This window comes from Salvia miltiorrhiza, unplaced genomic scaffold, assembly GCF_028751815.1.
Source record: "Salvia miltiorrhiza cultivar Shanhuang (shh) unplaced genomic scaffold, IMPLAD_Smil_shh fragScaff_scaffold_67:::fragment_3, whole genome shotgun sequence".
Taxonomy (NCBI): Eukaryota; Viridiplantae; Streptophyta; class Magnoliopsida; order Lamiales; family Lamiaceae; genus Salvia; species Salvia miltiorrhiza.
The window spans coordinates 131,402-144,190 of NW_026651480.1; the positions used below are offsets into that span (position 1 = coordinate 131,402).

General features: G+C 36.4%; 2 long non-coding RNA genes across 2 annotated transcripts; one reads left to right on the top strand and one right to left on the bottom strand.

The window, feature by feature from the left end:
* Window positions 1-4,765: 4,765 nt before the first annotated feature.
* Window positions 4,766-7,962, top strand: LOC131003098 (uncharacterized). The gene is made up of 2 exons (XR_009094541.1): window positions 4,766-5,344; window positions 6,963-7,962. It is a non-coding gene; the product is annotated as an uncharacterized LOC131003098 (long non-coding RNA).
* A 3,519-nt stretch (window positions 7,963-11,481) lies between these two features.
* Window positions 11,482-12,783, bottom strand: LOC131003094 (uncharacterized). Its single transcript, XR_009094536.1, has 2 exons — window positions 12,348-12,783; window positions 11,482-11,943 (listed from the first exon to the last, which is right to left on the bottom strand). It is a non-coding gene; the product is annotated as an uncharacterized LOC131003094 (long non-coding RNA).
* Window positions 12,784-12,789: the final 6 nt, after the last annotated feature.

Genomic DNA, 12,789 nt, shown 5'->3' on the forward strand with positions numbered 1-12,789 from the left:
TCTCTCTCGCAGCCAAGAAACGACACCACATCTTTCATCATTCAAGGTTTATATTCTAATTTATATGTTATGATATCCTTCAATTTGTATATATCAACTCCAGAACACCAACACATGCTCATTAACTCAGATTTACATATGCTTTGATAAATGAAGAAAATGAGTAGCAAATTCATAATTTACAGATACAAGATATGTTACATGTGAACTGAAATTGCACAAATTCTCTATGCTATTATGTGAACTGATTTATGGCTTGAAACCCTGCTGTGTGTGTGTGAGTCGAGGTTAGGGGACGGCAGCCGCGGGGCTGCCGGTGTTCGACGGGAGGCGGCGGAGCCACGTGGTGGTTTCCGTTCTGCCATAGAGAGGAAAAGAGGAGAGGGGTTTTCAGATTTTAATTTAGAAAAGGGAAAGGATGAGGGAAGGAAAAAGAAAAGGAGAGAAAGGAAATTAGAGTTACCTGTTTTCAGACGGCGGTCAGCGGCGGAGCCATGGTGGCTCGTCGTCGTCGGCGGCGGCGGTAACGTGACAGCCGTGACGTCGCCGTTGCTCCGATTCAGCCAAATCAAAAGAGAGAGAGAGGAGATTTCAGTTTTAATTTAAAAAGGAAAGAAGGGGAAAATGAAAGAAGTTAGGGTTTTACCTGGGATGTCTCCGGCGACAGCGATTCCTCAACGGCCGTGGGCCTGTGCTGCCGGCGAGAGGGAGGGCGACGCGGCGGCGCGGCTTACGTCGTGTCTGCCGGCGTGTGTCAGTGAGGTTAGAGAGAGAGATCGAGATGATGTTGAGAGTTAGGGAATGAGAGAAGAGGAGGGAGAAGGAGACGGCGGCCGTGTGGCCGGAGATGAGGAACAGGCGGCGGCGCATCGTGGAAGGTGGCTGTCTGCCGCCTTGTTCCAGCGGCCGAGAGTGAGCGAGAGAGATAGAGGCGAGAGGGTGAGAAAGAAAGAGGGGTTAGAGAGGAGAGAGCGAGTCGAGGGAGAGAAGGCCGACGCCGGTCTCCGTCCGGCGGGCACCGCCGTTGAGCGGCGGCAGCGGAGAGAGAGAAGAGAGTGCCGAGAGAGAGAGTAGAAAGAGAGGCTCATGTTCTGTGTGTGTAAAAATGTGTATTGTGTGTTTATTTAGGGTTTGAGGGATGATGGGCTTTGGGCTCTTGCTATTTCTTTTTTAACTTGATGGGCTCTCTTATTGGGCCAGGTTGGGCCGATTTTTTTTTAAAAAAATGTTGGGCTTCCTTTTTAAATTTAATTGACTGTTGGGCCTTTCTTTATTTATTGGGCTCGGCCCCTTATAATAATAAAATCTGATGGATCTTTTAATTTATTTGTTTGGGCCTTATTCAAAGAAAAATATGATGGACTTAGTTTATCTAATTAATTTGGGCTTATATCCATTTAAATTATTTGAGCTCTTAATTATTAATTTAAATTGAGCTTGATTAATTTAATTATATATATTAACCTTTTAAATTAATTATTTAAATGGAGTCTTTCATTTGATTATTTATAAATGATCTTTTAAAATAAAATATTTTGAGTTAAATTCTTATTTAATGAATTCTTTTCAAATGACTTATTAATATGGATTATTTGAAAAGGATTAAATTGTTTTAGGTATGAGAAAGCATGATCTATGATGATTTAATTTGTCTATGTGATATTGTTTGAATTGTTGTTAAAAGATGGAATATTTGACTTGAGGACGTGAGTAGAACGAGTTATGATTAATGCGCACGTTGATGTTCGAATAAATAGTTTCGAACCTAAATGTTAGTTATGTGATAAATGTTTGGAGTTTAAGGTTTTGAACGAGACAAGATTAATAAGGATGCTAGAACCCTAAAATCATTAAAAAGGAGATAGTTTAGTTTTGAGACCTAACTTCCTTTTCTTCACGACTTCTTCTCAAACTTATCGATTCTTCGTCAATAAAGGTCCAGGCGGGAAGTGATAGCTAAAGAGGGAAGTAACTCTACGCCCGTTGTGGGAACGAATAAGGTGGGCTTTCTTAAAACACGTATATAGAGATCCCCTGCACACAGGCCTCTTATACGAAATGAAATGATATAACTGTGATATTTCAAATGATGAATGATTATTATGAAATGAAATGTTTATGGAAATGATTAATTGATGAATGGTTCTTATGAAAGGAAAAGAAATGTTTATGAATGATTGTCTGCCAAAAATATTTATGTTTTATATATGTATTCTATCTGTGTTGGTTCGCCAACTATAAAGGAAATCGAATTCGGACCCTACGCTAGACGAAGGTTTGCTAGTAAGGGTTAACGTGTACACCCATGGAGACTGTGTGTCGCTTGCGACCGGTCTTAGCGTCCGTGGAAGGAGGCCTTCTTCCCGGCGTGTAAAAGGAACAGATATGGATCATATAGACTGAAAATGGGATGCGCATCCAACTTTATGAAATGAAAGAAAATGTTTAGTAAGCACAGGTCCTTCAAGTAAAACCCTGTGTGTTACTGTTGGCAGTACAATAAATGATATAAAATGTTATATTTCCGGCATATGTTCACTGAGTATTTTTTCTCAGCCCTGCATGTTGTTTTCCCTAATGTGCAGGTTGAGCGGGTGATGGAATGGAGTGGAGTTGAGCGGATGTACCCTTGAGACGTAGAACAGTAATGTAACCTTGAGTATACATCTTCATATGTATAACTCACACGTATTTCCGCTGCAAGATACTCTGATTATGATAATGTTTTATTTTAAGTATGATACTCTTTTGTTGAGTAATCCACTTCGACGGGCCTTCCCGAACGAATGTCTTGATTTTGCCCAAGTGATCAGTTATGATCCTAGTGTTATATAATAAATGTCTCTTTTCGTAAAATGTTTGATTGTTAAGTAAATGCCCCTTTCTTTCCCCGCTTCTTAATCCCCTTCCCGAGTCATAACCCCGGTTAAACCATCCTTAGGGATTTCGGGCTGTGACAGTAATAGACTAGAACAGTTTTGAACTCAAGTGTTAGAGTTCGTTTCAAGTTTAGTATGCGGTTCTGAAGACTGAAAACTGAAGGACGAAGGACTGAAGACTGAAGACTGAAGATACCAATTGAAGTATCAGTTGAAGAATCAGTTTGGAACTGATTACTTAATGCGTGTCACAGACTGATACTAAAGTCAAGTATCAGTTGAACATTCTTCCTCGGACTGATCTTCCAACGTTCAAAGGAAGCCACGTACTCACAAGAGTACAGCCGCATTAAATGCAGAGATCTCAGGATCTTATCTCTGCAGAGGTCATTCCTATTTGGTGGTTACTTTTTCAGAGACGTCACATCTCCTGTCCCTCAAGAGAGCCGTTTCCGCCAGACAAGGAACCTCGATGATTGAAGCCTCAACCTAAATTCGAATTGCTCTCCAACGGAAGAAATCTTGAGGACGTTCTACGCCAACGGATCTATGCAAGAGTTCTCCTACAAATAGCGCTCGAGGATCACTTCAACCTTCACCGATTCAACGACATAAGCTGAAGCTCTGCCAAAATCGCTACTCAGCCTAAAGCTCAACCTCCCCAAAGCTTGAATCGAAGAAGAGAATTCCAAAGCCAAAATCAGTCACTGCTGATTACATACATTCTCTTAGACCTTAAGAAAACCTTTGTTTACCCAGAAGCTAAGGTCAAACTTGCTACAAAGAACTTGTTCTTTGCAGTATAGTTGGCACTCGTTCAAACCTCCTTTCCAAAAGAAAGATTTGAGTGTTTTGAGTGATTCGGAGTTCAGAAAGGTTTTCTGTCTCTGAGAGTCTTAGCGCGGGTTGTGCTAAGCAAGAGAAATCCGACACGAGTGAAGTGTGGGTACTGAAGAAGGGTTTTCTTCAGTGGTACGGTTGTGTGCACCCGGCAAGCACACGGTTTGGTTTGCAGTGCACCTGTTAAGCACTTGCGGAGTGGATTGTTGGTCTGATCAACCGACCGTGAATGTAGGAAAGGGTTTTTCCGAACCACGTAAAAGTCTCTGTGTTGTTTACAGCTTTCAGTTTTACTTTCCTACTTGTGTTATTTCAATTGATAAACTGAATACTGAATAACTGCAAAGAGAAACCTAAGACCAACAACGTGCTCAACCGAGGCTATTGCGAAACTAAGTTTAATTTCCGCTGCGTATGATATCAGTCTGACTGATCTATCTTTTGATAGTCAGGAAGAGTGTTATCATCTCTGTTTTAGCAAACTCGACTGAAGCCCATAAGTGCATCAGTTAAGTTCCAGCAACTTAACTGATAACTCCTTACTGAAGAGCTTTCAGTATCAGTCGTAAACCCTGTTTGGTCAAAACTGCTTTCAGTTAACAGGCGTATGTGTTTGCATGAAAAGTTTCGTTTAGATCTCTATCTTGAGATCTCTTTCTTTGAAGAAAAGAAAAATAGCCCATAGGTGTATTCCCCCCCATACACCTATTCGAGACCCCCGGGACCTAACAGAGGCCACTGGATCAAATGAAATAAATTTCACTACTATTACTTACGGTCAACTTTTTGCTTTTATTAAAAAAGAAGGTCTTTTACTTTGCACAGAACTTAAAATACAATCCAAATATGGTTCTGAAAAGAATAGATTCAAAAAAGAAATAGGGACTTTTTGTGAGTCTTTTGGTGTAACACCCCGCTTTTTCCTAGCTAAATTTAGAGTAATTTTGAACTTAGAAGTCATGATGATTCACGCCGGATATAAAGAAAATGAATTTATTTTAATTCTAACAAAAATGTTTTAAAAAAAAACATTTGTAAATTTAGTTATTAAATTTATATGCATTTCATATTTATTTATATTAAGCATTTAGCATCTACACGAGATATTTATTTAAGCAAACATTGAACGATTATAGTACAACCCGGAAGATTTTTTTTTATTTATTTATTTTATATACTCCCACTACACCCACAACATACCTAATTGATCCAACTCAATCACAAGTGGCTCCACGGATCAATTAATCACAAGTGGCTCCACACCAAGCCTCTTAAACAAAGATTCCACCTCAGAAGAGTACCTTTACACCACAACATTCAATAAACACACTTGAAAGCAAAAAGAAAAATTCCACTCGAAATAAACAAATGCAAGTCGATCATTAAAAAGCAGGAGTCGATTTACTCCCTTCTCATCCCCATTCTCGGCCTCCCCTCTCTCTCTCTATACTCTCTTTTCCTCCATTGATGTCCATTGAAGAAAGCTTAGAGAAGCTTCATCAAACACTACTATGAGATAATCCACCATCCAATCCAATCAAATACTATCATATCTCATCAAATTCAAGAAGCTAGAGCTAAGATCAAAGTTGGAGCAAAGTCTTGATCACCTTTTAAATCCTTGAGTAAGTGATCTTAGATTATTTATTTGATCATATTAAAGTTATGTGAGTGAGTATATGATCATGATTGAGCAAGAAAATCACCCAATTTATTTTTATGAAACTTTCGAAAATTAGGAGCTTGAAACCTTACGAATTTTGTTGTTTATTTTCTTGACTTGGCTTGAGTTATATGATGATGGATTTGAGTTTATGAGATGATCTAGATGATTAATGATGGATGAGATTGAAGCTTGAGGTTTAGAAGTGATGAAATGAGTTTTGGGATGAGTTGTTGTTGAGAATTATGATGTTATATTCAAGTTAGAGATATTATTAAGATATATAAGTTTTAAATACAAATTGGAGAATTTCGTAGGCCTACTGACCTACTGTGATCGATGGTTTGTTGAAGTCTAATAGCTTTGAAAATTTTATAGAAAGTTTCTACATGAGTCTTGAGTACCCTGGTAAAATTTCAAGCTATTTCAATTTCGTTTGATATTTCTTTAAAATGTAAAACCTAAACTGCACATTACCACCGAGAATTTCAGAGAACAGGGGAAAGAGTTATTCATTTAAGTAGCTTCCTATGTGATCTAGCTTTCCAACTTTTTATGGTATCAACCTTATTGTGTTAGCTAGATATCCACCAAAGTGGAGCCCAGTTTGACAACGTTTACTATTTTTCAAAAATTGTAACCTTCGGTTGCACAAAACTGCCAGAAATGGTAGATCGTGGTAAAAACGTCATATCTCTCAAACCACTTGGAGCTTTCGACTCTATTTTTTTTAAATGAAACTAGACTCGAAGAAATTTCTTTCAGTATGAGTCTCGAGTCCAGGAGATGTCGGAGTCAGAACAGTTTAAATTTTGAAGTTGAGTCAGTGTGAAAACAGAGCATATTTTAATGATGTTTGATTGTGATTCTTATGTGCCTTATGTGATTGTGTTGCCTATTTGTTTGAACTTTCACTAAATTATTTTAGTGAATTTAAATCTCTTGATTTAAATTTTAATATTTAAGGTTGGGACTATTTATTTTAAATGAGGTCCGTTATTTTATTTAATTTATTGATGGACTTTAAAAATGAAAACAAATTTTGGGATTAAACCCTCATTTTTATAATATTTCAAGGCTTTTTGAGTATGTATTTTAAATGGTTAAAATGTTTTATTTCATCTCAATGGATTTTAAAATGTTTTATTATTTATAAATGAATAATGGAATTTCTTATTTATTTACATAAAAAAAAAATGAAATGTATAGAATGTTATAAAAATGGTGCATGATTTCTTTTATGTTCATATGAACTTGTGATTTTAATGATACTAAACTTGAGGATTTTATTTCTTTCTGTTTATTGTTTACGTGATTACGTGATATTATGTGGTTAGTCACGAGGTTATGTTGGTTTTCGATTGTCTTTAATGGAACGAATTATGGATGCTAGAACCCTAAAACACTAAAAGAAAATCGAGTAAGGATATTGTTGGTGTCCTTAACTCAAGAAATTTAGTTTTCAAGTATTTATTCATTAAATTTGAAAACCCGGCGTGATGAATCAAGTATGTTTAGTACATCCATAAATACATTAAGATTAGTTTCATGAGACCTATTAAGAATAGAATTTCTTGTAGGCTTTGTGACCAGGGGGATTAGCACTGCTTTCCCAAGACAGGTTTATATGTGATTATGATCTTCAGGCTTTGCCTAACCAGGTGGGCTTACTTTCCAAATGTACAAAGTATGATTGAGTTATTAAGCTCTAAATGTTTCAATGAAATGCAAATTGTTTATTTAATGTAATGAAAACTGTTTATCCAATAAAATGTTTATGTGCACTCTGCTCTGTTTAAGGCTCGCAATTCATGGATCGATCGAGGTTCTCTTATGGCCTAACACGTTATTTGAGAATTGTGTACACTTGTTAGTTGTTTCGGTGGGTTGATCTCCATCGGGCACTAATTCATGTAAGAGGCGTTATAAGGGTGCTTGGCTGGATGTGTTCCGGAGCATGTATCATGTAAGGCCTGCCTGGGTAGCGTCCCGAGGTCAATTCAACTTGTCTGAGTTACGTCCTCAGGGCAAGTGCAATGGGAGAAATGGATCCGTCGGTGGCTAGAGGTCCGGGATCACAGCGAGTAACAGAAAGGGAGTGTGACATGTGCGCACAAATGAAAGAAAATGTTTTAACATGCTTAGAAGTACTTTTTTAAATTTTAAAACCTTCTAAGTCATGTCAAGTATAATTGGATAAACTGTCTTTATTAAAATATGAAATGTTTCAGAAAATGCATGCCCACTAAGTACATTAGTACTTAGCCCAAAAATACTTTCAAATGTTTTCAGGTTGGCTGGCCGGTGCTGACGGGACGGAGCTGAGGCTAGAGTTAAAATTCAAATGTTAGACTTCCGCTGTAGCAATTACTCATATCAGTCTTTTGTTTTCCCAACTTAAGATCTTCATGTTAAATTTCAAATGATATACCTGACCGAGCTTAGACTCTTCACTACTTAATTTATGCCAATGAATGTCAGTTGTCAGAAGCATGAAACAAAACTTGTGATCCAAAGGGGCATAGCCCGACTTTCTATCATATTTCGGGTTTTTACAAGGTTGTTCCTTGTTTATTTCTATGAATTATTTATACCTCGATTATATTTATTCATTCAAGAATTGGGGTGTGACATTTGGTCTACAAAAGATTCAAGCTCCATCCTCAAAACTTAAACAAAAAGAGAAAAGATTTTCAAAAAACACTGAATATAAACCCCATAAAAGAAAATACTTCAGAAAACCTTTCAATAAATCCAGAAATTTTTCTAAACAAAAACCTTTTAAAGAATTTGAAAAAACAAAAATTACTTGTTGGAAATGTCATAAACAAGGACATAAAACAGACGTCTGTCCTCTCAAAAGCAAAATTGATGAAATATTTTTCGACAATGAAGATCTTAAGAATAAAATCTCATCTCTATTAATTTCAGAAAAAATATCATCTGATGAAGATCAAGAATATTCGAATGAAAATTCCTCAACTGATCCTGAAAACAATTTCATAAATCAAATATTTGATAGTGATGAGTCAGAAGAAGATGAAGATCCTTGTAATGGATTTTGTCCTCTTAATATTAATGTTATTACAAAAAATAAAAATGAAAAAGAATTACTTTTTGACCTTATAGAAAAGATCCCTGACCAAGAAGATAAACAAAAATATTTAAACAGACTCAGAGAAATAATTTTGAAAGAAGAAACTCCTAAGGAAGATAAAATTATCCAATCTATTGAACCCTTTAGTATTTCAAAATTATTTGAAAAGACTCCTTCTTCATCTATTTACAATAAAAGTATTAATACTAATGATCTACAAATGGAAAATAATCTTTTAAAACAACAAGTTAATATACTTAATAAAGAAATCAACAATTTACATATAAAAGATCTCGAATTAGAAACAAGAATATCCCTTCTCAAAGATAATCAAGAAGATATTTCTGAATCATCGGAACATCACACTATTGATAATTTTGACTCTTCTATACTCAATATTGAGCAAATATCTTTTCAGAAATGGTATTCGGTTATCACTTTAGTTATAGATGATTTCAAAATTAATATTACTTGTTTAATTGATAGTGGAGCAGATCAGAATTGTATTAGAGAATGACTTATTCCTTCCAAATATTATGAAAAAACAAATGAAAAATTAACTGCAGCAAATGCCACTCCTCTTAATATAAAATATAAACTTTCTAATGCTCATATATGCAACGAAGGATATTGTTTTAAAACTCCATTCATATTAGTCAAAGATCTCAATCAAGATATAATTCTTGGAAACCCATTTCTTACTATCCTTTATCCTTTCGAAGTGAACGGAACAGGAATCACCACTAATATTTTAGGGAATTCTATCTCCTTTAAATTCATAAAACCTATTAAAGAAAGAGAAATATCTCTACTTCAACAACACTATATTTTTCAAATAAATTCTATTCAAAGAAAAGAATTTCATATTAAAACTCTACAAGAAGAATTACCTTATCTCAAAATCGAAGAAGAACTCCTTGATAAAAATATTCAATTAAGGATTACTAATATAGAAAATACTAGTCCCTCCGTCCGCCAAAACTAGACTACTTTGGTTGGGCACGGGATTTAATAAAATTGTTGATGATTTTGATGTAGTGGACAAAGGGTCCCACCACTTTATGAGATGTGTGGTTGAGATTGAATTTGGGGTGGGGTTTTTGTAAATAAAGAGTGTTTGTAAGGATAAAAGATTAAAGTGGGTGGTGGGACCATTTCCATAAAAGGAAAGTGGTCTACTCTTTGCGGACGCCCAATATAGTAAAAATGGTCTACTTTTGGCGGACGGAGGGAGTTAAATAAAGTATTTGTTTAGATTTACCAAGTGCTTTCTGGGAAAGAAATAAACATATTGTTTCCCTTCCATACATTCCTAAATTCGATGAAAATAATATTCCTACCAAAGCTAGACCTATTCAAATGCTGAAATAGAAATTTTATTAGAAAGGAAAAAAAGAAAAACAAGAGTCAAAACAAAAGCAGTCTTAAACACCCGCGAGAAACCACGGGTAAACGAATCATGAATTACTTAATACTTGCAAAGAAGAAATAAATTCTCTTCTTATGAAAAAATTAATTAGACCTTCAAAATCTCCTTGGTCTTGTGCTGGATTTTATGTTAACAATCAAGCAGAAAAGGAACGAGGAGTTCCCAGATTAGTCATTAACTACAAACCTCTTAATGAAGTTTTAGAATGGATTAGATATCCAATACCCAATAAAAGAGATCTTGTTAATAGATTATATAAAGCAAAAATATTCTCAAAATTTGACCTCAAGTCAGGATTTTGGCAAATCCAAATTATTGAAAAAGACAAATATAAAACAGCTTTCACAGTTCCTTTTGGACATTATGAATGGAATGTAATTCCATTTGGATTAAAAAATGCTCCTTCAAAATTTCAAAATATTATGAATGAATTTTTTAATGATTATTCAGATTTTTCAATTGTTTATATTGATGATATCCTTATATTTTCTCAAAACATTGAACAACACTTCAAACATCTAAAAATATTTATACAAGTAGTTAAAAGAAACGGATTAGCCATTTCTTCCTCAAAAGTAAAACTATTTCAAACTAAAATAAGATGCTTAGGACATGATATTCATAAAGGAACTATTAAACCTATTACTAGGGCTATTGAATTCGCAGACAAATTTCCTAATGAAATTAAAGAAAAAACTCAATTACAAAGGTTTCTTGGATGTCTCAATTATATATCTGATTTCTTTCCCAAATTAAGAATAATCTGCAAACCTTTTGTCACAGCCCGCAACCATTAATGACAAATTTAGCCGGGATTATGACTTGGGATGAGAATTAATGAGTGGGAACGGATATGGACAATTACTTAACATTAAAGTATATGGAAATGTCACTCATAGATAAAATGCTAGGATCATATATGATCATTTGGATACTTATAAAACATACACATAAAGGAGAACTGATTAAGGTGGGTTACCCAATAACACGTGTCACAACTTCATAACATAGAGTTATTCTAATTAAAGTGTTTTGCAGCGGAAAACGTGTGAGATATACATATGAAGATGTATACTGTAACAACCCGCTCTTTTATATTTATTTTAGTCCAATATTGCGTGTTTATTAATCTATTTTAGTAAATGAAATGCTTTATGAATTCCAACTATGATTCTGAATTACGTAATTTGGAAACAGATTCGCTACACTAGCAGTATGCATTTATTTATCTTCGCGTGTTTAAAATCGCGACGTTAATCTTTGAACCGATGAATAATTATTATTCAAAGTTATAACCAACTTAGCAAAGTTGTGTTATTTATTAATCAAGATGGAGTTTATTTCATATTGTTACTTAAGTCGTGAATTATTTCAGACTTTGAAGCCAATTAAATCTACGGATTTAATTTAGGTATTAGAATGACGAACGAATTAAATCTATGGATTTAATTTAGCAATCCACTGTTTTAAGTTAGATTTTTACAAGACAATATAGATATCGGATACAAGAATTATTCGATTAATCTGTATCTGAATACAAGTGCTCGATACTAGAAAAACTCGATACCAAAAGTTTCTAATACAGAACCAATGAAAGATTTATTGTAGACACAAAACAATCAGTACCGCTACAGTACTCAAACAGTCGTTGCTACAGTGCCGCTACAGTACTCAATAGTTATTGCTACAGTACTCAACAGTGTTGCTACAGTACTCTGCCACCCCCCCTAAGTTCAAGAAAATGGGAAAAAGAGAAAGGGGGTGGAGACATGTGCTGCACACTCCCCTATCCCCTCTTGAGCTTGCTGCACCTTTTCTTTTCCCACGCCTATGCAGCAGGCTGCCATGCCCAAGTACACCTAAGTATACAAGCTCCCAGCCAAACCACCTCGTCATTCAAAACAGCCAACATTGTTGCATTCTCTTCATTCTTCATTTGAGGACTGCACAAGGAGAAGTGAGCCTTTAATTCATCCTACCAAGTATTCTCAAGGTAAGCTTGTCTTCAATGCTCCACCTTCTTCCCTTATTCCACCTGCATTAATGCAAGAACAACCTTATTATTTCAGTTCGATCTGCTGCTTCATTTAATCCAACCACAACAGCCAACAAACACCAAAGCAAGCATCATTCAAGGTATTTATACTACCTCAGTTATCCAATCGAGTTTGCATTCATACCAACGAGCATAATCATGTTTTACCACTACATCAAACAGTCCATGTTATGTATAGCAATAGAAAGACTTATGTGTATACTGCCACTGCACTCTAGAACACAAACCATGAGTACCTCACACATAGCACATGAATGAACGAACAAGGATAGCGATAGCATGCTCACTGACAGAGTGTTAAACCCTGATTCTTTCTTACTCATAGAAGCTTAAGCTTATCGATACTCAGACATGGTAGGAAGAAGACGAGTCAAGGATATAACTTAGCTTTAGGAGGAAGGGACGCGGCCTGTTCAGGCTGATCAAGAGACGACGAGCAGCAGCGACTCGGTGCTTGGCGGTGGGTTCAGGCGAGAAGCTCGCCTTGTTGCTCCACGACTTCGCCTGAACCGAGAGACGAACGAGACGACGCGATGATGGAGCTCTCACCGGCTTCGGAACTCGGAGAAGAACTGGAAACGGCGAACACCCGGCTGTTCGCCGGCCTCCCTACAGCAGCGGCTCGGTGCTCAGGCAGCAGTTGCCTCCGTCAGGCGGCGAGCAGCAGTTGGCGGGCGAGCAGCAGCAGCGGTTCCAGCCGCAGGCGGCGAGCGGCAGCAGTTCCAGGCAGCAACCGCGACTCGGCGAAGCAGCAGCGACTCGGCGAAGCAGCAGCGACTTCGGCGAAGCAGCAGCAACTCCAACGGCGACTTCAGCGACTCCGGC